We start from the raw sequence: 24149 nt of genomic DNA, 5'->3' as shown, positions 1-24149 counted from the left end.
ATGTGTCAAAAGTGTCCGAAGTGTCCGCCATAATGTCACAGTACTGAAAAAAATCGCTGATCGCCGCCATTACTAGTAAAAAAAAAATACCCCCTATTTTGTAAACGCTATAACTTTTGCGTAAACCAATCAATAAACGCTTATTGTGTTTTTTTTTTTTAACGAAAAATATGTATCGGCCTAAACTGAGGAAAAAAATAATTTTTTTATATATTTTGGAGGGATATTTATTACAGCAAAAAGTTAAAAAATATTCATTTTTTTTCAAAATTGTCGCTCTATTTTTGTTTATAGCGCAAAAACTAAAAACTAAAAACTAAAAACTAAAAAACACAGAGGTGATCAAATACCACGGACGCCAATTTTGTTTGGGAGCCACGTCGCACGACCGCGCAATTGTCAGTTAAAGCGACGCAGTGCCGAATCGCAAAAAGTACTCTGGTCTTTGACCAGCAATATAGTCCGGGGGTTAAGTAGTTAAACAAGGGGGGCTTTAGTAGATTACTAAAGCGGCGCTAATTGTCACCAGTCCTCCGTGAACAATCTTTTTTATAACAGTTCATAAGAGAAATAGATGAAGGATAGAAGGTTGAGATTCTATTATCGTCCAAGATTGTCCTTGGGAGCGTGTACATCCAGGATGTGGAAGATGGAGGGATGAACCAGTTTGTCAGTGCCTGATAAACTTAACCTTTTGGTGAGTACAAACCCGAAAGGGGTGTGTGACACACAGTGGGAGCTGATTGCAGTGAGAGAGCACATCGCATTCCAGAAGCACCTGTGGGTTTTCCGGGACTCTGACACACCTTCTATCCTTCATATATTTCTCTTATGAACTGTTAAAAGAAAGATGGTTCATGGTGGACTGGTGACAATTAGCGCCGCTTTAGTAATCTACAAATGCCCCCCTTGTTTAAAGCGGAGGTTCACACAAAAAGTAAACCTCCGCTTTTTGGATTCCTCCCCCCTCCGGTGTCACATTTGACACCTTTCAGGGGGGAGGGGGGTGCAGATATCTGTCTGAGACAGGTATTTGCACCACTTCCGGGTTCGGATCCCCGCGGGGAATCCAGCCTTTGATGTCCCCCCCGCTGTCTTCTGGGAAACACTGTTCCCAGGAGAGAGCGGGGACCAGTGATGGTGCGCCGCGATCCTCGCGCATGCGCAGTAGGAAATCAGGCAGTGAAGCCGCAAGGCTTCAATTCCTGATTCCCTCACCAAGGATGGCGGCGGAAGCGGCCGAGGACCGAGCAATTGCTCAGCCGAAGCTGCTGACATCGCGGGCGCGCTGGACAGGTAAGGCCTCGTACACACGAGGGGACAGTCCGCCGGACCGTTTTCTTTGGACATGTCCGCTGGGAGATTTCGGTCTGATGGCTGTACACACCATCAAACCGAAATCCGCGCAGACAGAGAACGCGGTGACGTAGACGACACCGACGTTCTCTATTGCGCGAGTTCAATGCTTCCACGCATGCGTCGAATCAATTTGATGCATGCGCGGGATTTCGGTCTGCTGGTTAGACGTACTAACCAGCGGACATGTCCGCCGGACAGCTTTCCAGCGGACATGTTTCTTAGCATCCTAAGAAACATTTGTCCGCTGAAAATCTGTCCGCTAGCCTGTACACACGATCGGATCTGTCCGCTGACACTGGTCCGCGGACATGTCCGGTCATGTGTACGAGGCCTAAGTGTACATTTTTTAAAAGTCAGCAGCTGCCGTATTTGTAGCTGCTGGCTTTAAAAAAAAAAAATCGGCCGAACCTCCGCTTTAAGGACGCTGTTGGGGTTTTATTATTTTGATTTTATGAATGTGCAATATTTTTGCTTTTTAGTGGCTGCTGAATTTTCGATTTCAAATGTCCAATTATTTAAATATTAATGGTAACATTATGTTTAGATTGTTAAACTGTTTTAACCTCTTCCTTACCGGGCCATTGTAAAATGACGCTGGCAGGAACCCTCCCTCGATCCGGGTGGATGTCATATGATGTCCTTTCTTCCCAGGCATCCGCAATTGCCAGTGATCACGGCAGGAGTGTGGATCTGGGTGTGTAAGCACACAGATCCACCTCCTGTCAGAGGTGAGGAGGAATACAGAGGAACACACATTGGTCTCCTCCCCTTGTGAGTCCCCTCCCCCTACAGTTAGAACACACTTTAGGGAACATATTAAGCCCTTCAGCGCCCCCTAGTGTTAACCCCTTCCCTGCCAGTCACATTTACACAGTAATCAGAACAGTTTTATAGCACTAATCGCTGTATAAATGTGAATGGTCCCAAAAACATGTCAAAAGTGTCCGATGTGTCTGCCGCAATATCCCGGTCACAATAAAAATCGCAGATCGCCGACATTACTAGTAAAAAAATAAAAAAAAATAAAAATACCAGAAATCTATCCCCTATTTTGTAGACGCTATAACTTTTGCGCAAACCAATCAATATACGCTTATTGCGTTTTTTTTACCAAAAATATGTAGAAGAATATGTATCGGTCTAAAAATTGTGGTATTTATTAAATCAAAAATTAAAAAATATTGTGGTTTTTTTTTTTTTAATTGTCGCTTATTTTGTTTATAGCGCAAAAAATAAAAACTGCAGAGGTGATCAAATAGCACCAAACGAAAGCTCTATTTGTGGGGTGAAAAAACATAAAGATTTCATTTGGGTACAGTGTTGCATGACCACGCAATTGTCATTCAAAGTGCAACAGCGCTGAAAACTAAAAATTGGTCTGGCCAAGGATGGCGGCGGAAGCGGCCGAGGACCGAGCAATTGCTCAGCCGAAGCTGCTGACATCGCGGGCGCGCTGGACAGGTAAGGCCTCGTACACACGAGGGGACAGTCCGATGAAAACGGTCCGCCGGACCGTTTTCTTTGGACATGTCCGCTGGGAGATTTCGGTCTGATGGCTGTACACACCATCAAACCGAAATCCGCGCGGACAGAGAACGGGTAAACAGAATGGGTAAACAGACGATGTTTGGCACGAACTTTTGCTCGGCCCGAACGGTTCGCCCAAGTGACTCTTGTACTATTAGGTGGAGGTGTTAACCACTTAGCCACTGTGCTGCCAAGCTGATGCATGGTGTTAGCTGTTGTAATGCGTTATACAGTATTTTATTACTGAAGTCATAGCAATGCAAATTAAAAAAGCATGTTTCAGTCCAACATGAAAACTAAGCAGGAAAATCGATCTCAGTGTCACCCCCTGCCAGAACAGAGATCTGCCTTGTTTACTTCGGCAGATCTCTGTTCCTTCTCTGCACAACCGAGCCACCTTGCCAGCCTGCCTTGCCGGTCCGTCCCTGTTCACCATTTCAGAATTTTGTCTGAATTTTTGTCTGAATTCGGACCTCAAACTAAGCCAAGGACACACAGGACCCTTCTTCTGTGCATTCCATTCATACTCTCCTGTCATGCGAATTGGATGCAGGGAAAGCCGCATCCAATTAGCATAAGTGAAAACCCAGCCTGATGCTAAATGTTTCACTTCACACTGCAGCTGGAGGTTCGCTCAGCCAAACACCCATTCATTCTGCTGTTCCTATTGAATTCTCCATTGACTGTATACAAGTGTCTGCCTTATTTTTTTTTTCCTGCTGGGTGAAAATTCTTATGCCGCGTACACACGAACGGATATTCCGACAAGAAAAGTCCGATGTGAGCTTTTGGTCAGAAATTCCGACCGTCTGTAGGCGCCAACAGAATTCTTCTGTCCGAATTTCCACCAAGAAAAATTTGAGAGCTGGTTCTCAAATTTTCCGACGGTAAAAGTTGTAGATCGTCTGTATGCAATTCCGACGGAGAAAAATCCTACGCATGCTCGGAATCCAGTCAAAGCATGCTCAGAACCATTGAACTTCATTTTTCTAGGCTCGTCGTAGTGTTGTACGTCACCGCGTTCTTAACGGTCAGAATTTGGTATGACCGTGTGTATGCAACACAAGTTTGAGGCAAAATTCAGTCGGAAGAAAATACACTTTTTTTTTGGTCGGAATTTCTGATCGTATGTACGCGGCATTAGTCTATAGTGTTAGGCTATTTACTTTATTGTTGAATGTTCACTCTCATGTTTGAATGTTCTTAAAGGGGTTTGCCGTGTACACACGATAATTTTTTGGCATAAAAAAAAACGACGTTTAAAAAAAATGTCATTTAAAATGATCGTGTGTGGGCTTCACATAATTTTTTGGGTTCTGAAAAACTTAAAAAAAAAAATTAGAACATTTTTTAACAACGTTTTAATCGGGTTGTAAAAAATTATCGTGTGTGGGTTAAAACTACGTTAAAAACCTGCGCATGCTCAGAAGCAAGTTATGAGACGGGAGCGCTTGTTCTGGTAAAACTACCATTCGTAATGGAGTAAGCACATTCATCACGCTGTAACAGACAGAAAAGCGCGAATCGTCTTTTACTAACAGGAAATCGTCTAAAGCAGCCCCAATGGTGGCGTCATGCCCATGGAACTTCCCCTTTATAGTGCCGTTGTATGTGTTGTACGTCCCTGCGCTTTGCTAGAGCATTTTTTTTAAATGATCATGTGTGGGCAACATCGTTTTAATGATGAAGTTGGAAAAAACAAAGGGCCAGATCCACAAAGCAGATGCGCCGACTTAACTCGAGATACGCGGCGTAATTAAAATTTACACGGCGCGTATCTTTGCGCCTGATCCTCAAAACGAGATACGCCTTAAAATCATGTTTTTCCGTCCTACGTAAAAAAATTACACCGACGCTTTTCCGTGCGCAAATTACGCTAGACACGCCGCTGTTTTGATAGGCAAAGATGCAAATGAGGGAGATAGGGCGATCCACAAAATTAAGTGTGTGCGCCGTAGATTACGCCCTGTGCGCTTCTGTTAGTTTCAATGTGTAAATTTACACTTTATAAAAGGTGCCCTAATTTTACACATGCCGTGTAAAGGTCAGCTAAAGCAACACCATTAAGGAAGAGCTGAGCACACACACTTGCTGGACTACAATCTGTATGCCAACATGGGCATCCATGCGCATAGCTAGACTAGTGACTTCAGTGACCGAGGGTACCCCCTCTTTTGAGGGAACAGCAGTCAGGAGACGCCTCGCAGAATGCATCTTTGCACAGTAAACACACACATTAATTATGTCACAATGAGAATGCATGAATGCACACCCACTGTGGTCACTAGCACAGACATATCACATGCACATCTAATTGGATTAGATCCAAGTACCCCCCCCCCCCCCATTGGTACTTGGGAGCAGTAACGCCACGCCACGGCTCCAATTCTGTTACTGTGCATTCATACACCATTCAGGGACCTGGGATCACTTCTCCCTGGTCCTGGGGATCCCTTCTCCACCAAAACTGAGGGTGACACCCTTATTTAATGCCACCCCCCCCACATTCACACATCATTCACACACATAAACCAAATCATAAGTACAGTGTAATAAACAAAATCATTAAAAAAAAAAAAATCATAAAAATAAAAAATAAAAAGTACCCCTGCAAATTAATTGCGGCGGCGATTGCTCCGTCTGGGCTGCCCACGGGCACGGGCACGGCCAACCGGAGGATCTTCATGGGGGGGGTGTTAGCAGGGGAGGGAGTATCTTCGTGGGGGGGGGGTGTTAGCAGGGGAGGGAGTATATTCATGGGGGGGGTGTGAGCACGGGAAGGAGGAGCCTCCCCTGGTGTCTGTCCTCCTGCTGGCCTGCCCTCCAAGGCCACTGCTATCCTTGTCAGACAGTTTGTGAGGGCAGCCGCATTGGCCTGGCCAGCCCGGGTATTGTCCTGGACAGCCCGGGTATTGTCCTGCACAGCCTGGGTCAGGGCAGTCACCTCCTGGGCCACGCCTGTTGTGGCGGTCTGCAGCTCACACAAGCATGTGATGACCGCCAATGAGTTTGTGGCCACATCACCGAGTGACTCCTTCATTACACCCAGGCTGTGCTCCATCTGGGTCAGAGTCTCTTTTATCTGACCCAGATGGCGGCCACCCCCCTGGTCTCCTGGGTCGCCATTCTGCCTGCCCCTGAGGCTTGTGGCCTGGGAGGAGGGGAGAGTGACCCTTGTGGGTTGCGGCCTGTTGGGGGAGGAGTGGGAGGGGCTACCCCTGATGGTGGCCTGACTTCTGCCAGCCTCTGGGGTAGGCTCTGGGGTAGCCTCAGGGGTAGCCTCAAGGGTAGCCTCAAGGGTCATCATATCCGAGGCCAAAAGGACTTCCCGGCCAATATCAAGATCTTCTTCCTCCACCCCCTCGTCCTCCTCCCCCTCATCCTCCTCCCCCTCAACCTCCTCATGAGGGGAGGTTTGGCCACTCCCCTCCCCTGGAGAATCCTGCCCTTCTTGGGACTCATCAGCAGCCTCTTGTCTTTGGGGTGGTGCAGCAGCCTGGCCTGATGGCCCAGCAACCTCCTGGTCATCTGTGGAGGACACAAAACAATCACAGGTTTGAGGATCCACACACTTGGCACATCTTCCCTTCCCCCACCCACACATGCTAATCACCAGATAGAAAAACCAAAAACTTACCTGGCCTCACAGGAACACCTGTCTGATATCCACACAGGCCCACCACCTGCTCTGGCTGGAAACACCGGGCCACTGCCCATTCCTCCTCACTCAGACGGATGGGGCAGGGTCCCCCTCCTCCAGTGCCCATGGTATGGGCAGTGATCTTTGCCACCTTATTACGGACCACGCTCTTTAGATCGTTGATCTTTATTTGGATGCCAGCGAGGGTCCTTGTCTCCCCCCCCGCCGCATTGATCTGATCCGTAACCTTCTTTAGAATCACCTTCCTTTGGGCCGGGGAGGTGTTCCGGCTATCAGGGCCATGTAAATATTGGCCATATTGGACGATGGCCCGAGCAAGAATTTGCTTCTCTACCTGATTAAAATTGAGCTTCCTGCGCTTGGGTGCCATCACAGACACCACTCAGCAACAAGACGAAACTTACAGGACAAACAAACAAAAATACACACACAACAAACAAACCAAAAAACTCACAGAAGAAACACACAAAAAGCAAAACACACAAGCAGACAGCTACTACAAATTCAAAAACAAACACGCAAAAAACAAACACAATATACAATCAGCAAAAAACAAACACAAAATACAATCAGAAAAAAAAAAAAAAACACTCAGAAAAAAACAAACAGAAAATACACTTAGCAGAAACAAACACCAACTACAATCTAATACTCCTCCAAAACTTCTCTATCACTCACAACTCACCAACAAACACCGACAAACGTTCAGAGCAGAAGCAACTTGCTCTAGGAAGTATAATATAGGGAAATACTTTTGCAAGGGAAGTGTGTTTGTCTGGGGCTATTTATACACAGGGCGATCCTCAAACTAAGTACGCTTGGCCTTTTACCTATCTCACTGATTGCGCCAAGCCAAATTCTGCACATGCCCAGTGAGAAGCAGATTCGTGCGCGCATGCGCAGTACGGCCGGCCCTTCATTTGCATGGGGTCACGGCTCATTACAATGAAGCACGCCCACTTCCTTCCCACTTGCAATAACCCCGCCTTACGCCTCGGGATTTAAGTTATGCTTGCGCAATTTTGTGCGCAAATGCGCTGTGGATACGGCACTTACGACACCAAATTAGGGTGCCGTAACTTAAATGACATAGGTTTTGAGTAACTTAATTTGCGGCGCTGGCTGTGGATCTGGCCCAAAGTTTTTTCTACGTGCCGAAAAACAGGTTTTTTTTCATGCCGAAAAATGATCGTGTATACGCGGCATAAATGTTTTTTTTCTTTGTCTGAATTTCTCACTTCCTGTTTCTCCTCAGTAAGCTTACCCCCATCATCCCAGCTGTTCTGGCTGGGGGTTATTCAGGCAGAACAGCTTACTGAGGAGGAACAGGAAGTGAGAAATTCAGACAAAGAAAATAAAGAAAAAAAACAGCTAAATAGCTTCCTTTACCTTACTGCAGTCCTGGTTTCATGTCCTCATTGCTCGTTTTTGCTCTGATGTTGCTGTAAAACTGCTCTGTTCTGGACACTTCCTGGTTGTCTGGCTCCTTATGAAAAAAGTCATGGGAGAGTTTAGTTTCGTTTTCCTAGCCATGACTCTCTATGGCACTGTCCAGCACAGAGGCATAAAATAACATGCAAAGACTAAACTACTTTCAGTTTCGTTTTTGCATCTAATGCAATTTGTGATGACAAAAAACAACGTTCTTGAAAACGTCATTTAAAATGACCGTGTGTGGGGAAAACGTCGTTTTATGTCTTCTGAAAAACGTCAAAAAAAAAATTCGAACATGCTCGAATTTTTGGTGTCGTTTTTCAAAACGTCGTTTTTTGTGTCAATGAAAATGATAGTGTGTGGGCAAAACGACGTTTCAAAACGACGTTTTTAAACCCGCGCATGCTCAGAAGCAAGTTATGAAGCTAGCTTCAATGGAAAAGAGTGCCGTCGTACATGTTGAACGTAACCACGCTTTGCTAGAGCATTTTAAAAAACGATGGTGTGTAGGCAACGTCATTTTTGAAAATGAAGTTTCAAAAACTTCATTTTATTTCATGATTCAAAACGTTGTTTTTTTTATCACAAAAAACGACTGTACGCGGCATTAGAGCCGGTTCACACTGGGGCGACTTGGGATCCGACTTGAAGTCGTCTCAAGTCGTCCCAAGTCACGCTGTCGAGAAAAACAATGCAAGTGAATGGGAGCGGTTTTAATACACACGACTCGAGTCGCTCCGACTTCAAAAGAAGTTCCTGTACTACTTCAATCCGACTTGTAGGCGATTTGTACCCATTGATTTCAATGGAAGTCTGATCCAAGTTTGATCCAAGTCTGATCACTGTCTTAACTGAAGCGACTTTCCAGGAAGATAACATACATTTCTCAGGCAAACCTCTCCCTCCCCCTCCCCCCCCCCTAGAGCTGATTGTTGTTTGATTGGCCACTGGAAAGTCTCCTGTCCTGGAGACGACTTCAAGTCGTGTTGTAAATCACCCCAGATCGCCCTGTGGTTCATGATCAAGTCATGTCGGAGTCGCCTCTGAAAGTCGCGCTGGAAGTCGTGTCGCCCTAGTGTGAACCGACTCTAAGGCCCCGTACTCACGACCAAACATGTCTGCTGAAACTGGTCCGCGGACCAGTTTCAGCAGACATGTTTGGCCGTGTGTAGTCCCGAACAGACCATTTTCTGGCGGATCGGACAGGTTTCCAGCGGACAACTGTTTCCTGGACTTGCTTTAAAACAGTCCGCTGGAAACCTGTCTGCCCGGACATGTATGGTCGTCTGTACAGACCTACCGTACATGTCCGGCCGCCCGCCATCCCTCGCATGCGTCGAATGACTTTGACGCATGCGTGGAAGCATTTTAAAGGCAGGCCGCCCACGTCGCCGCGTCATTGTCGCGGCGACACCGCGTCATCGACGCGGCGACACCGCGGACACGCCCCGCGTATTGTTTACGCGCGGACCTCTGTTCGATGGTGTGTACAGCCATCGAACAGAAGTCCTCGGGCAGTCCCCGGGCAGACATGTCCGATGAAAACGGTCCGCGGACCGGTTTCATCGGACATGTCTGCTCGTGAGTACAAGGCCTAAGAGGCACATTATATGATTGATTTTTATCTATTTTTAATCGTTTTTTAAAGGAATCAGTTAACTATTATGTCTCCATACCCTGTAAACAGTCATTTCAGCAAAAAAAATGTTTTTTCCTTTAGTGATCCTATTAAAGGAACCTATTTAGAAAAAAAAACAAAAAACCTTTAAGGTTATTTTTCCTGAAGGGTCAAATATTATGGAATGTTAATGGCGAAAAGTAACAAACTATTACAAACATTACAAGTATTATTGGTATGGTTGCATGAATGTTTAGACATTCCATAAGTGTTTTTTTTTATAATATATATATATGTATATAAATATATATATATATATATATATATATATATATATATATATATATAAAAAAAAATATATATATATATATATATATATATATATATATATAAAAAAAAAAATATATATATATATATATATATATATATATATTACATGTAGTATGCACAGATATCTGTCCCCTTAGGGCTAGATTCAGGTAGATTGGCGCATCTTTACACCGGCGTAGCGCATCTCATTTGCGCTACGCCGACGTAACTCAGAGAGGCAAGTACAGTATACACAATGCACTTGCTCCTAACGTTGCGCCGGCGTAACTTAATTTCGTCGGCGTAAGTGGGTGTGACCTTATGCAAATGATGGTCTGAACGTGGAGTAGTGATATACGCCTGGCGTATGCTGAACGCATGCTCACAACTACGCCGGCCCAACTTCCTGGGAAACGCCGGCCAATCGGCTTACGTCGAGCCTATAAATACGCCCAGACATGCGCCCGTCCGGCGCAAAAGTACATCGGGCCATATTCACATACTTTCTGCGGCGGCATCGCGTAAGCTATTTACACTACGCCGCCGCAACTTACTGGAGCAAGTGCCGTATTCCTCAAGCACTTGCTCCGTAGTTTGTGGAGGCGTAGTGTAAAAGGCCCGGCGTATCCCCGCGTATTTCAAAGGGGGTGGCTTATATTTAAATTAAGCGCGCCCCCGTTTCGAACGAACTGCGCATGCGCCGGGCTAAAAATAGCCCAGTGCGCATGCTCCAGTTCTCGGCGGAAAACGTCAATGACGCCGACGTGTGCGTCATTGACGTAAAGTTGTATTCAAGAACGACTTAGGGAAACGGCGTACCCGACGCCATACTTAACATGGCATACGTGGGACTGGCGTAAGGTTACCCCTCATATAGCAGGGGTAACCTTACGCTTACGCAAACGAGGTAAGCGACGGTTACGCGACGCGATTTCGTTCGGGAATCGGCGTATCAGGCTCATTTGCATAAACAAATGAGACCTGAACGTAAACGCCACCTAGCGGCCGGCTGGGAAATTACATTTCAGATCCGACAGTGCAAGTGACTTACACATGTCGGATCTTCAGCGTATCTATGCGAAAATGATTCTAGGAATCACTCGCATAGATACGCGGGTTAAAATGGAGAGATACGACGGAGTTTCCTGAGATACTCCGTCGTAACTCTACTCAGAATATGGCCCATCCTGTTTTTTTCCCCTCATTAGGGAAAGTACTTTTGCAAAGCAATGGCGACTGCTGCAACTACAGACAAGAAGGAGAGGAGGAAGAAAAACTTTAGTCCGGAGGAGAGGGCTATTATTGTTGCTGGGATCGTGGAACATGACAAATATATTCTAGTGCCGTGGGCAATGCGACCAGGAGCCCCCTGGATGTCCAAAAAAAGATTAATGATCTTAAACGTAAGGTCCGTGAAAAGCTGTCTGAGATAAGACAGCATGCCAGGGGCACGGGAGGAGGACCAGCCTGTACTGTGCGGTTGACCCCAGAGGATGAGATGATCGGACAATGCCTGCAGCGTGAGCAGGAGGAGGGCATGGAGGGATTTGAGTCCTGTGCCCAGTCCTTGAGGTCAGGTAAGTGTGTTTTATCTCCTATCCGGTGTGTAGCATGTGTGGGGGTGGAAGGGAACATGTGACAAGTGTGTGGGTCCACCAACATGTGAATGGTTTGTGTCATCCACGAATGTGCTGGAGGGAGCTGGGCCGTCGTCGGCTGCAGGGCGACCCACGCCATCCAGGGATGAGAGTGCCCATACCTCACCTCTGGAGGAAGCAGTGGAGGAGCACGGGAACCTGGAGGACGTGTTCTACATAGTGGAGGAAAATCCCAGCATCCCTGAACCCTACCAACCCTCCTCCCCCATCAGTGAACCCTCTCAACCCTCCTCCTCCCCCATCAGCGGACCCTCACAACCCTCCTCCCCCATCAGGGGACCCTCACAATCCTCCTCCCCCATCAGGGGACCCTCACAACCCTCCTCCCCTATCAGGGGACCATCCTCACCCTCCTCCACCATCAGGGTACCATCCTCACCCTCCTCCTCCATCAGGGGACCATCCTCACGGGCCTCCCCATCTACACGGCCCCAAGCCTCTCCTGCCCCCAGGAAGGCCACCAGAAAAAACAGAGGTGTTCCTGAGGCCATCCAGGAAACTTACACCCACAGAGGAGGAGCCCGCACTCGTGGGACACACTGCTCGTCTGTCGGTACTAGCTGGGGGGGGGGTCACTGTACTGAGAAGGGGGTCACTGTCCTGAGCAGGGGGGGTCACTGTCCTGAGCAGGGGGGTTACTGTCCTGAGCAGGGGGGGTCACTGTCCTGAGCAGGGGGGGTCACTGTCCTGAGCAGGGGGGGGTCACTGTCCTGAGCAGGGGGGGGTCACTGTCCTGAGAAGGGGGGGTCACTGTAATGAGAGGGGGGGTCACTGTACTGAGAAGGGGGGTCACTGTACTGAGAAGGGGGGTCATTGTACTGAGAGGAGGGGGGGTCTCTGTACTAAGAGGAGGGGGGGGTGTCTGCACCGAGGGGGTACTATAGTTGGTGGGGGGGGGGGAGGAGATGTGGATATTACAGTGGGGAGATTTTTTTTTTTTTTTCGATCTGAAAAATGATCCGATCCGTGACTCCTGATCCGAGGAACGATCCGAACCATGAGTTTTTTGATCCGTTGCACCCCTAGTACAACCACATATATATAATCAACCGTATGTTCAGCAGCCATGTGGGCTGTATGCCTATAAAGTTTGGGCTTTGATCAATAAAATCACTGATATTTAACATTAGGATTTGACTAGGAGCATCACCTGGATTGCATCCCGATCAGCATGTCAGAGAAGGCTCCACTGCTGCTAAGCAACCTGCAGGGAGCTAAACTGTCTACAACCAATAGAGATGGGCTTTGCATGTTCAAAATTCCACATGCCACAGCCTGCCAGGAAGCTGACAATCCACAGTGCTAATCACAGCCAGTGAGACATTTCCTGATCTTTGCAGCTGCGGACAGGGAAATGTCTCACTGCCTGTGATTAGCGCTATGCAGTGTGGGCTTCCTGGCAGGCTCTGGCATGTGGAATTTTAAACATGCCCAGCCAGGCCCGGACTGGGACAAAAAATAGGCCTGGCATTTTAGACTGAGCAGCCCCCGGGGGGGGGGGGGGTGCGGCGGGGGTTAATGATGGGATGTGGGGTGAGATAAAGAAAGATAGATAGATAGACAGAGAGAGAGAGAGAGAGAAAGAAAGATAAAGATAGAAAGAAAGGAAGGTGGATAGATAGATAGAGATAGAACGATAGATAAAGATAGAAAAAAAGAAGGGAAGGAAGATAGATAGATAGATAAAGATAGATAGAAAGGAAAGAAAAGAAAGAAAGAAAGAAGGGAAGGAAGATAGATAGAGATAGATAGAAATGAAGGAAGATAGATAGAGATAGATAGAAAGGAAGGAAGGAAGATAGATAGATAGAGATAGATAGAAAGGAAGGAAGATAGATAGAGATAGATAGAAAGGAAGGAAGATAGATAAAGAAAGAAAGATAAAGATAGAAAGAAAGAAGGGAAGATAGATATAGATAGATAGAAAGGAAGGAAGATAGATAGAGATAGATAGAAAGGAAGGAAGATAGATAAAGAAAGAAAGAAAGATACAGATAGAAAGAAAGAAAGGAAGGAAGATAGATAGATAGATAGATAAAGAAAGAAAGATAGATATAGATAGATAGAAAGAAAGAAGGGAAGGAAGGAAGATAGATAGATATAAAGATAGATAGATAGATAGATAGATAGATAGATAGATAGATAGATAGATAGATAGGAAGATAGATAAAGAAAGAAAGAAAGAAAGAAAGAAAGAAAGAAAGAAAGAAAGAAAGAAAGAAAGAAGGGAATGAAGGAAAATAGATAAAGAAAGAACGATAGATAAAGATAGAAAGAAAGAAGAGGAGGAATGAAGATCGATATAGATAGATAGATAGAAAGATAGATAAAGATAGAAAGAAAGAAGGGAAGGAAGAAAAACCCCAAAAATTATCATGTGTACGCGGCATATGAGTTTCAATTTGTATGCAATCAAGCAGGCCCTTGTACTACATGGTTTTGGTAAATCTGAAGACAAAAATCTGCAGAAAATCTAATAGTGTGTATGGGGCCTTATGTTGGCAATACACTAGACCAAAAATCAGCCAAAAATTGGTCATTTGGACAGTTCATTCGTTTGTCGGCCAGAAAAAGCCAAAAAAAGGACAAGTTCGGAACTTTTTTGCTGTATTAACGACAAATCTTCAAATTAATGTGATTCTTTGGTGGCAATAAATTATTGTGTGTGTAATGCGGGCGAGAGAATACTGTGCTGTACAGGATAGACATACAGTGGGTATAGAAAAAAATCACCCCACCCCTTTTAAAATAATCTCATTTTGTTGCTTTGCAGCCTGAAATGAGGGCAGACACAGTGGACCAAATTCTCAAAAAGCTGTGCAAATTTAGTATTATCTAACTTATGTCATTTAAGTTACGGCGCCCTAAGTTGGTGTCGTAAGTGCCGTATCCACAGCGCATTTGCGCACAAAATTGCGCCATCCTTAACCTAAGTTCCAAGGCGTAAGGCGTGGTTATGGCAAGTGGGAATGAAGTGGGCGTGCTTCATTGTAATGAGCCGTGACCCCATGCAAATGAAGGGCCGGCCGTACTGCGCATGCGCTTACGAATCTGGACCTCACTGCGCATGTGCAGAACTTTGCTCATCGCAATCAGTGAGATAGATAAAAGGCCAAGCGTACTTAGTTTGAGGATCGCCCTGTGTCTAAATACCCCCAGTCAAACACACTTCTATTGCAAAAGTATTTCCCTGTGTTCCCTTCCTAAAGCAAGTTGCTTCTGCTTTGAACGTTTGTCAGTGTTTGTTGGTAAGATTTGTTTGTGAGAAAAGTTTTTGAGGAGTTGGAGGGTATAGTTGGTGTTTGTCTTTGATAATTTGTTATTTGTTTTGATTGTTTGCCTGTTTGTTTTTGATAAGTGTTTGTTTTTTGGTGTGTGATTGTTTTTTGTTTCCCTTTTTTGCCTGTTTGTTTTTGAATTTATAGTAGCTGTCTGTTTTGTATTTTTTTTTTGCTTGTTTTTCTTTTTTTGTTGTGTGTGTGTATTGTTGATTGTTTTTTGGGTGAGTTCCCTGTTGCTGGGTGTTGTCTGTCAAGCGCAGGAGCGAAATTTTACAGTGGCAGAGAAGCATATACTTGCTCAGGGCGTCATAAAATATGGGCGATTTCTCCATGGCCCTGAGAGCCACAACACCACCCCGGCCAGGAGGAAGGAGATCCTTAAAAATATCACCGATCGGATCAATGCGGCGGGGGGGGGGGGGGGGGGAGACCAGGACCATCGCTGGAGTTCAAAAAAAATAAATGATTTGAGGAGCGTGTTCCGGAACAAGCTGGCAACGCTGCATGCCCATACCAGGGGCTCTGGAGGAGGGGGACCCTGCCCAGTCAGGATGAGTGAGGAGGAATGGGCAGTGGCCCAGTGTTTCCACCCACAGCAGGTGGTGGGCCTGCCTGGCTTTGACTCTGATCCTCTTATGAGGACAGGTAATTTTTTTTACTTTCTATCTGGTGATTAGCATGTGTGGGTGGGGGAAGGGAAGATGTGCCAAGTGTGTGGATCCACCAACCTGTGATTGTTTTGTGTCCTCCCCAGATGGCCAGGAGGTTGCAGCCCCATCAGCCCAGGAGGTGGCAGCCCCATCAGCCCAGGAGGTTGCTGGGTCATCAGCCCAGGAGGTGGCAGCCCCATCAGGTCAGGAGGTGGCAGCCCCATCAGGGCAGGAGGTGGCAGCCCCACCAGGTCAGGAGGTGGCAGCCCCACCAGGTCAGGAGGTGGCAGCCCCATCAGGGCAGGAGGTGGCAGCCCCATCAGGGCAGGAGGTTGCTGGCCCATCAGGGCAGGCTGCTGCACCACCCCCAAGACAGGCTGATGTAGAGTCCCAAGAAGGGCAGGATTCGCCATGGGAGGGGAGTGCCCACAACTCCCCTAATTTGGATGTTGAGTGGGAGGAGGATGAGGGGGAGGAAGATGAAAATATTGAGATTGGCCAGCAAATCATGATGGGCCAAGATATGACCTTTGAGTCATCCCCTGAGGGAACCTCAGAGGCGCACAGCAGTCAGGCCCCAATCATGGGTGGCCCCTCCCAACCCTCCTCCAACATGCAGCAGCACCCATGGGTCACTCCAACCCCTCCTCCAAGGCCACAAGCCTCAGGGGCAAGTAGGAGGCCGACCCCGGAAACCAGGGGGGGGTTTGTGCGTCTGCCGGTCAGTCTGTTGAGGGACAATGCCCGGCAGACCCGCAGTCTGGCTGAAATCAAAAAATCGATGAGCAAGGTGGAGCACAGCCTGGGTTTAATGAGGGAGTCACTGGGTGACGTGGCCACCAACTCAGTGGGGGTCATCACGTGTTTGTGGGACCTGAAAAATGCAACAACAGGCGTGGCCCAGGAGGTGACTGCCCTCACCCAGGCTGTGCAGGCCAACACCCGGGCTGTGCAGGCCAATACCCGGGCTGGCCAGGCTAATACGGCTGACATTACTTCCTGTCTGACAAGGATAGCCATGGCCTTGGAGGGAAGGCCAGCAGGAGGACAGACACCAGGGGAGGCTCCTTCTTCCCCTGCACAGACCCCCCCCCATGAAAATACTCCCTCCCCTGCACAGACCCCCACCATGAAAATACTCCCTCCCCTGCACAGACCCCCCACCATGAAAATACTCCCTCCCCTGCACAGACCCCCCCCCGTGAAGATCCCCCAGTCGGCCGTGGCCGTCCCCGTGGCCGTGCCCGTGGGCAGCCCAGAAGGAGCACTCGGCAACATCATTAAGTTGCAGGGGTACTTTTGATTTTTTTTTTTTTATACTGTACTTATGATTTGGTTTATGTGTGTGAATGATGTGTGAATGTGGGGGGGGTGGAATTCCTGAAAACATAAGGGTGTCACCCTCAGTTTTGGTGGAGTAGGGATCCCCAGGACCAGGGAGAAGTCATCCTAGGTTCCTGAATGGTGTATGAATGCACAGTGACATAATTGGAGCCGTGGCGGGGCGTTACTGCTCCCAAGTACCAAAGGGGGGGGGGTACTTGGATCTAATCCAATTCGATGTGCATGTGATGTGTCTGTGCTAGGGACCACAGTGACGTGCATTCATGCATTCTCATTGTGAGATAATTAATGTGCGTTTTGTACCAAAAAAGACATTCTCATTGACATATAAGTAATGTGCATTTTATGTGCAAAGAAAATGTTTAAAGGTCACATAATCTATGTGATTTATTCTTGGCAAAGCAAAAAAATAAAGATAATTAGGGTCCATTTACTGGGCAAAGATGCCTTCAGCCAGTTGTCTCCTTATTGCCTGGCCCTCAGCAGACCGGGTAGAGGGGTTTGGGGGGGGATTGCCTGGGTGGGGGGTTAGGTCAGGACATAACTCAACATGCAGGCCCCTCCTCAGAGCAAAATTATGGAGGATGCAACATGCCCCAATAATTTGACAGACAAAGTCTGGGGAATACAAGAGTGTACCCCCAGTCTTGTCAAGGCATCTGAATCTGGACTTGAGAAGGCCAAATGTCCGCTCTACTATTGCCCGGGTCTGGATGTGCACCTCGTTGAATTTCCGTTCTCCGGGTGTTTGGGGGTTCCTAAAGGGGGTCATCAGGTGGGGTCCCAACGCATATCCAGAGTCACCTGTAAGGGAAAAGACAGGAGGATATTAGTTATGCATGTGCCCCTTGTGATGTCTGCATCATGGGGGGGGCATACCTGACACCAATGTCACTCACCAATCAGCCAGCTGTCTCCATACACATTCTGCTCCAAGTCTTGGTAGATCTTGGTCTGCCGTAGAATGAAGCTGTCGTGGCACGACCCTGGAAACTTGGCACAAACGTGCCAGATGAGGCCATGGGCATCTACAATCATCTGGACGTTGATCGAATGCCAGCCTTTCCTGTTTCTGAACAGGTGTTCAGTTTCATGGGGGGGCTGTAGTGCCACATGGGTGCAGTCTATCGCCCCGATGGTCCTTGGGAAGCCAGCAATGCTGTAGAAGTCAGTCATGACTTGCAGACGCTGCTCCTCCTGGGTGGGCTTCACAAATTGATTGGTCATGCGCCGCAGTATGGCAGGGACCACCTGATGGACACATCGGCTCATTGTCGACTGCACCATCCCAGCCAGACCTCCAGATGCACGCTGGAATGAGCCACTGGATAAAAAATGGAGGGTTGCCATCACTTTATGTGTCAGGGCATGGGAGCGTCTGGTTGGGGTGATAAGATCCTCCTGAAGTAGTTGGGTGATCTCCAGGATGGCTTCCCTATCAAACCTGTAGTTGCCATACACCTCATAATTTGGCATTTGTAAAAGATCACGCCGTGGCCGATAAACTCTCGCCTGTGCCCTCATCCTCCTCCTCTGTGCCCTCCTCCTCCTTTGTGCCTGTAAGGCGGCAAGTGCCGTCAGAATCATAGATGCCCCTGGCATTTTTAAAGACAGATCCTTCTCAACTATAGCTCTAGTCACTACCTACAGCAAACCCTTCCACGGCATGTGTAAAATTAGGGCTGGTTTTATAATGTGGAAATTTAGTCAGGGAAACTAACAGGTGCGCACAGGGCGGAAAATACGGCGCACACACTTAATTTTGAGAATCGCCCTAACTCCCTCATTTGCATCTTTGCCTATCAAAAACAGCGGCGAGACTAGCGTAATTTGCGCCCGGGGATGCGCAGGTGTAACTAATTTAGGTACGGCTGAAAATACGGAAATCTGGGCTTAACTCGTTTTGAAGATCGTGCGCAAAGATACGCGCCGTGTAAATTTAGAAAACTTGAGTTAAGTCTGCGTATCTCTTTTGAGAATTTGGCCCAGTTTTTCTTTTATCCAGCTGTATTTACTAGTGCAACTTATAACATCCAAGTGAAAGATAAAACACCAACACATCAGAAAACAGAATCACTACTTGGAAAAAGGATCACCCCCTCATTATTTTAAAGGGGTTGATTATTTTCTATAACCCACTGTATACTGAGAATACTGAACTGGAATCCACATGACAGACATATACCAATAATACTGTACTGGAATCCATAGGACAGACATATACTGAGAATATTGTGCTTTACTCCTCAGTACAGAAGTATACTGAGAATGACATACAGTAAGTCAGGACAGTCAGCCAGCCCTGGAGGCACTATCTCTTTCCCACCATTTCCTGCGGGAACGATCTCTATGGACTCCTGATCGTTCTTGCAGCACCTCCAGCATCTCCGGCCCCTCAGTATGAGTGATTGATAGACTGGTATACCGACACTAAGCTATATGATCAACTTGGAACCAAAGCATGTGAAAGTGTTATACATTATTAAATTTTAATTGGAGGAACACAATAAAAAGTCAAACGGAACTGTTCTATGTGGAGTTTTTCTTCTCATGTCCCCAGATTCCTGAGGCTTTCCAGTGTGGCTCTACTGTGAAAGGGCTTTATTTTTTAAGCGTATACTGTTGTTGCTGCCACTTCCGCCACTCATGTCATGCCCATTGCTGTTGCAGCTATATTTGAGCTGAGTTATAATGTAAGAGAAAATAAATCAATTACAGGTTCAGAATATCTGATGGCAGAATATGGTGTCCCTGATGCCGTCCTTGAAAGTCATACTCTTCTGTAACACCACATACAGCTTAAAGGCATCCCTCAAGCATGTAATTGAAAGGAATGGTGTTTTTCCTATGTTGTCTTAAAATCACATTGGGTTTTTTTTTTGCATTGGTTTGTTTCCCTCGTGGCAGTGCCTAGTTTACTATGTGCCTTTTGACAGTACCTTGCTTATTAGTCTTGAAAATATCCAGAATAGTTTATCAAGATACCCCCATACTAGACTTTAATGGTGTTCAATTTTATGTTTGGAATTTTCTGACGTTACACAGGATTCAATGAACACCCACAAGACAAACTAGGGCACATTTTGCACATCCCTAGTTTAAAGGCATAAGAAGAACCTTGCTATTTTTCAGGAGGAATTTAAGACAAATGGTAATTTTTCTGGGTATTACTTTTCTAGATTTTATATATTCACTAACATGGCAAATCTTAGGGCCAGATTCACAAAAAACTGCGGCGGCGTAACGTATCGTCTTTACGTTACACCGCCGCAAGTTTTCAGCGTAAGTGCCTGATCCTTAAAGAACTTACCTGTAAACTTGCAGCGAAGTAACGTAAAGCCGTCCGGCGCAAGCCCGCCCAATTCAAATGGGGCGTGTACCATTTAAATTAGGCGTGCTCCCGTGCCGGACATTCTGCGCATGCTCCGTTCGCAATTTTCCCGACGTGCTTTGCGCGAAATTACGGCAGCCCGACGTGTTTGTGAATCGCGATGTGCGTAACGTATTTACGCCGGAATTTTTTTTTTTCTAATTTGACGCGGGAACGACGGCCATACTTTAACATGGGCTGTGTAAAGTTAAGGCATGAAAAACATGACTTACTTTGCGACGGGAAAAAAAGACTTGCGACGACGTAACGAACGCGAAAACCTTCGTGGATCGCCGTAAAACCTCATTTGCATACCCGGCGCTGGAAAACGATACGAACTCCACCCAGCGGCGGCCAAAGTATTGCATCCTAAGATCCGACGGTGTAAGTCAATTACACCTGTCGGATCTTAGGGCTATCTATGCGGAACTGATTCTATGAATCAGCCGCATAGATACAACAAGAGATACGACGTTGTATCAGGAGATACGCCGTCGTATCTATTCTGTGAATCTGGCCCTTAGTTTTTTGGGTTCAGGCCCACATTACAGTTTATGTCATGTTTTGTAGTATTAAAACAAATATCATTGATATACTTTGTCTATGAATACAGTAATCTTCAAAGACAGAATGTCTACAAGTGTAGATTGTTAATGCGTAGTTGTTAATCTTTCTTTTCATTATGAAGAGACTAATCTGTAACTAAACTTCAGCGCTGTGTGTACAAAGTAACCCATTCAATTGAACTGTTAAATATGGTGACTGATTTCAACAAAAGGCAAATAATCCTCACCATATGTACTACACTGAAAATTCCATCTATCATCCTGCTCAATTAGAATTTGCTAACACATTTATATAGAGTGTTTTGTGGGTTCATTTAAGGTAAAATTAACAGAAAAGGTGGGGAGTTTGGAAGGCTATTCCGCAAGCTTAAAGTTGACTTTTCTTTTTTTAGCCTAATGTATTTATATATATTTAGAATTATACACTGCTCTAAAAAATTAAAGGAACACTTTTGAATCAGAACTCCTGGGATATTGATCTGGTCAGTTAAGTAGCAGAGGGGGAGGGGTGTATACAGAGGGGGTTGTTAATCAGTTTCAGCTGCTTTGCTGTTAATTGAAATTAACAACAGGTGCACTAGATGGGCAACAATGAGACGACCTCCAAAACAGGAATGGTTTTTCAGGTGAAGGTGTCTGACATTTTTTCCCCTAATCATCTTTTCTGACTGTTTTTCACTAGTTTTGCCTTTGGCTAGGGTGAGTGTCACTACTGGTAGCACGAGACGATACTTGGACCCTATAAAGGTTGCACAGGCAGTCTAACTTCTCCAGGATGGCACATCAATACGTGTCATTGTCAGAAGGTTTGCCATGTCTCCCAGTATGGTCTCAAGAGCATGGAGGAGATTCCAGGAGACAGGCAGTTACTCTAGGAGAGCTGAACAGAGCTGTAGAATGTCCTTAACCCATCAGCAGGACCAGTATCTGCTCCTTTGTGCAAGGAGGAACAGGATGAGCACTGCCAGAGCCCTACAAAATGACCTCCAGCAGGCCACTGGTGTGAATGCCTCTGACCAAACAATCAGAAACAGACTTCATGGGTGTGACCTGAGGGCCCGACATCCTCTAGTGTGCTCTGTGCTCACTGCCGGACACTGTGGAGCTCGATTGGCATTTTCCAATAAACACCAGAATTGGCAGGTCCACCACTGGTGCCCCATGCTTTTCACAGATGAGAGCAGGATCACCCTGAGCATATGTGACAGCCGCGAAAAGGTTCTGGAGAAGCCAAGGAGAACTTTATGCTGCTTGTAACATCATTCAGCATGACCAGTTTGATGGTGGGTCAGTGATGGTCTGGGGAGGCATATTCATGGAGGGACGCACAGACCTCTACAGGCTACACAACGGCACCCTGACTGCCATTAGGTATTGGGATGAAATCCTTGGACACATTGTCAGACCCTACGCTGGTGCAGTGGGTCCTGGGTTCCTTCTGGTGCATGACAATGCCCGGCCTCATGTGGCAAGAGCATGCAGCCAGTTCCTGGAGGATGAAGAAATTGATACCATTGAATGACCCCCATGCTCACCTGACCTAAATCCAAAAGAACACCTCTGGGACATTATGTTTCGGTCCATCCGGTGCCGCCAGGTTGCACCTCAGTCTGTTCAGGAGCTCAGTGATGCTCTGGTCCAGATCTGGGAGGAAATACCCCAGGACACCATCCGTCGTCTCATTCGGAGCATGCCCTGATGTTGTCAGGCATGCATACAAGCACTTGGGGGCCATACAAACTACTGAGGACAATTTTGAGTTGTTGCAATGAAATTTAAGCAACATGGACTAGCTTGCTGCATAATTTTTTCACTTTGATTTTCGGGGGGGGGGGGGGGCTTTGAATTCAGCCCACTGTAGGTGGATAATTTTCATTTCCATCAAATGATGTGCCATCCTTTCATTCCTAACACATAACCCAGTCCATATCAGTATAGATATCCAGCATGAGATTTTTGCCCGTTGAGATCTGATATGTTTTCAATGTGTTCCTTTAATTTTTTTGAGCAGTGTATATTCTCCTTTGTGTGTGTGGATACATAGATAGATAGATAAATAGATAGTTATTAGGGAACTTAACACATTAGTAGTAGCACTTTTTTTTCACCAGCCAAGTACTGGGAGTTTCAAGGCTTGACTTACCCAATTTTATTAAAAAAAATTAAAATAAATGTACAGCAAAATAAACAGTTGCCCATGCAGGGATTTCCACCATCCAGTACCAACATAAAAAGTAAATGATTATTAGCTTCCTGGCTCTCTCTTGCAACTCTACAGCTCAGGCCTCAACTTTAGAGTTATGGGTCTGTCCCTCATACTGGTTCCTTAGTACTTACTATGCTTAAATGCAGTCCATGCATCTCTAGCATGTGTCCTCTGAGTATTACTTCACAGCTCCCTGCTGCATAGGTCTGGTCTCTCTTGTAAAAGAATAACAGACAGTAACAGTATATATTCAAGTAATCAACTAGAGAGCAATAACTGAGATTTAAGAGCAATATAGCTCTCAATCCCATATTCAAGCTGCTTTCAGGGTATTCCAAACTGGAGAATGTCCCCAAGATGAGGCTCCCTTAAATGGTAAATAAAGTACAATATGACACTTTAAAGGGTCACTAAAGGAAAACATTTTTTTAGCTGAAATGACTGTTTACAGAGTATAGAGACATAATAGTTAACTGATTCCTTTTAAAAATGATTAAAAGTAGATAAAACACAATCATATAATGTGCCTTCAGTTTAGTTTCGTTTTTGCTGTTGTTTGCTGGTTCTCTGATGTACAGAGAGCCACTAGAGGGCAGTCAGCCAATAGAGAGCAGTGATACTTTGTCTAAAACTACTCAGCACCAATCCAGTTTCGTTTTACACACAGTAATCACACCTCCTTGATTAGTCACCACAGTGAGAAATCTCCCAGTACTGTGGTGATCAGGAAAGAGACAACCAGGAAGTGTCCAGAACAGAGAGGAATTACAGCAACATCAAAGCAAAAACGAACAATGAGGACATGAAACCAGGACTGCAGTAAGGTAAAGGAAGCTATTTAGCTAAAAAAAAATTCCTTTAGTGACCCTTTAAATCGGATTGGTTACCTTTACTCAGGTCGACTCTATGAGTCCAGGCAGGAGGAGAGCAGAGGAATGACCCTTCTATGTCAGGCCTCTCTTCTGTCCCCTGACACCACAGGCCCAACTTTAAACACTTTATTTAAATCAACATGCAATTGGTAAACCTCCTAGATAAACTGTTCCACACACCCACTGCATATACAGAGCCTTGAATATTTGTGTGTGTGTGTGTCTCCATATGGCACTAGTAGCTTCAGTCATTTTGAAGAAAAGATAAAACTTTGTGTCTTCAGCTAGCCACTT

The sequence above is a fragment of the Rana temporaria genome, chromosome 1, assembly GCF_905171775.1.
Source record: "Rana temporaria chromosome 1, aRanTem1.1, whole genome shotgun sequence".
Lineage (NCBI taxonomy): Eukaryota > Metazoa > Chordata > Amphibia > Anura > Ranidae > Rana > Rana temporaria.
This window is presented reverse-complemented; position numbering follows the sequence as displayed.